The following is a 2,963-nucleotide window of genomic DNA, read 5'->3' on the forward strand; positions in this document are numbered from 1 at the left end:
TGGGATGAACCTCCTCGAAGCTTGTTTAAATGGTCGATATCTAGGTTTGATTGGCAACCGATGTTCAACAATTGATCGGTCTAGACCAGGCATCTCATAGTATTCCTAAGCAAAACAATCTTTAAATTCCTTTAATAGATCTACTAACTCTTGCTTATACTCAGGATCCAACTTGACACTTATATATGTCGTCCTAGGCCTATCTCCAGAACCAATATCTATATCTTCTAATTCATCGGCCGACGTAAAGCCATGTCCTAGTTTACCATCTGTACCACCTATTGGATTATCCATTAAAATAAATTTTCAATGCCGACTGCTTGGATCGGCTATTGGCTTTCATCATGGACTCTAATAAAGCCTCTGTCCCATAGTTTGCCAGAAAAACACTCAAAGTCTTCTAGTTCCCAATATACTGGATCGGCTATTGCGATACTCATAGATTCATCAGCATGAAAAAGCTCAACATCATTCCATGCCACTGAATCAAACATTGATGCATGGTTGATGGTACACAACAATTTGTATGAATCCAGTCATGACCAAGGAGTAGACTGTATGAACCTTTCCCATCAATGACAAAGAATATGGTGAGCAAAGTCTTACTTCTTATTATCAATTCGACGTTTATTGTCCCCCTGGTTTTAGATGCATTACCCCTAAAATCCTTAAGCATCATGTCAGTCTCAATCAAATCTCCTGGTCCTTTGTCAAGTTTATGAAAAGTAGTGTAAGGCATAAGATTGACAGAAGCACCTCCATCCACCAACATCTTGCTCATTGACTTCCCATCAACAAAACCTTTTACATATAAAGCCTTTAAGTGCCGATGCTTGATTGGTTTATCGAATAAAGCCTGTTGTATCACTATCAACTTGGCAATCATTTCTTCATACTCTGATTCATCAAAATCTAAATAGACTTCTTGGTCTGCTAGAGCTCTAAATTTCGATGGCAATAGAAAAACCATTTGAATATTAGCCAATGGTTGACCCCTATTGGCTATTTGTTTAGCACGTCACATTTGAGGTCTACCAGACGCCTAAGCATGTTCTAGCTCTCGGTTCCTTAGGCGTTGCACTCTTGTTTTCTGGCTTTTTGTCAAACCTCCTAGACACCATTGCCCTTCCTACCAAACATATTCTTCTTTACTATCTTCTTCTTCATAATCAGCCCAGTTTTGATCAACAACTTGCTTTCCTAGCCGATCATGAATACTTTTATTTTTTAAGCACCGATCCATATTATTATGATGATACTCATCTCGAGCATGGATATACCAGTGACTGGCTTGAGATTGCCTAAACTCCTAATATTTCTCACTGCACTCTGGGCAATTATTTCAAGTAGGCAATTTCAAACCTTCATTCCAACAATGTCTGAAGAAAGGATAATTCCAATGCGATTCAGCTTATTTTCTTTCATACCTTTCTTTTTCTTGTTGACGCTGGTATTCTTGCTCTTCAAACCAATTCTAATAATCTTTTTTCTTCTGTTGTTGCTATTTATTCAACAAAATTTGAGATGTAACACGCGGCCTTGTTGCCCCATCCCTTGATGTCTCTCCCTGCTCATATCGGCTCTTTCGTTGGTCACGACGCCTTCTAATCTCTCTATATTCATCAGCCAATATTTGCATCTCAGGATCAACTATTCCAGTTTCTCTTGCTTTGGTTGATGTTAGGACCTTGGTTTTTCCATTGAGCAGCCTAGCATCAACCATGTTCTGATCTCTTGGGAAAGGATTATCATCAACTTTAATTTTCTGAGGTGTATCGAATTTGAGCCTCCCTTGCTGAATAGCCCTTTGTATATGCTGCTAGAAAACTCTACACTCATTAGTAGAATGAGAAGTGGTATTATGAAATTTGCAGAACTTCTTATTCTTCAACTAATCAGGGGGCAACATAACTTGATTGTCGAGCAACTTAATCTATCTCTTTTCAAGCAAGAAATCAAAGAGCTTGTCTGATCTTGTGACATCGAAATCATAGCTCTCTTCAACTCCTCTTCCCCAAGGATTTGGCACCACTATTATCTTCTTACCCCAATTCCATTCAGCTGTGGCAACCTCTTCTTCTTCATCGTTCTCATAGCTGTCATCAACTAAATATGGATTATAGGTTTCAACGATTGTGGCATTCTTCTAGAATCAGGTATCTCTACGCATATTCTAGAATTGGCTATTGAGTGCTGCCACTCATTGAGCCAACTGACCCAAATTATCAAAATCTTGTCCCAGCAGTTTCTCTCTCCATGTTGGCAACATTCCTTGAACAGCCAAAGCAGCTAGCTGATCATCAGTCAAGTTCAATGAGAAGCATAAATTCCTGGTCTCTTGGAACCTCAAAAGAAACTTGGTGCCTAATTTATTAGTTCTCTGCCTTATGGTTATCAAATTGGTAATTTTCTTTTCTCATGTCCCAGTATAAAAATATTTATGAAACTTCTTCTCTACATTAGCCCAATTAGCAATGGAGTTAACTAGCAGCGATGAAAACCAAGTAAAGGCTGGCCTCGACAGAGACAAGGAGAAGAAACAAACTCGATGGGCCTCTTCAATGGATGCTCTACCTAACTGTGTAAGATATCGACTGACATGTTCTATTGTACTTGTGCTATCTTGGCTAGTGAACTTAGCAAACTCTGAGAGCCTGTAATTTGTAGGAAGAGTGACCAAATCATACCACTCTGGATATGGGCGTTTGTACGAGAAGGTCTGCCCTTTTGGCTTCAAACTGAACTGATTCTTCATCATCTCGGTCACTCTAAGAAATAGCTCATCAACATTTGAATTTGGATTTCTCTGCAATTGCTGACCCATCTATGGATTAAAATTTCAGGTACCTTGATATCCTGGATTTGGAACCATGTGAAGGGTGTTGTAATATGTGCCATAATGATATCCTTGTGGATCTCTATCTTCTAGGTCCTTTGCTGGTTTGCTGCTTGAAGTCTCTGGT

The sequence above is a fragment of the Miscanthus floridulus genome, chromosome 16, assembly GCF_019320115.1.
Source record: "Miscanthus floridulus cultivar M001 chromosome 16, ASM1932011v1, whole genome shotgun sequence".
In the NCBI taxonomy this organism is placed as follows: domain Eukaryota; kingdom Viridiplantae; phylum Streptophyta; class Magnoliopsida; order Poales; family Poaceae; genus Miscanthus; species Miscanthus floridulus.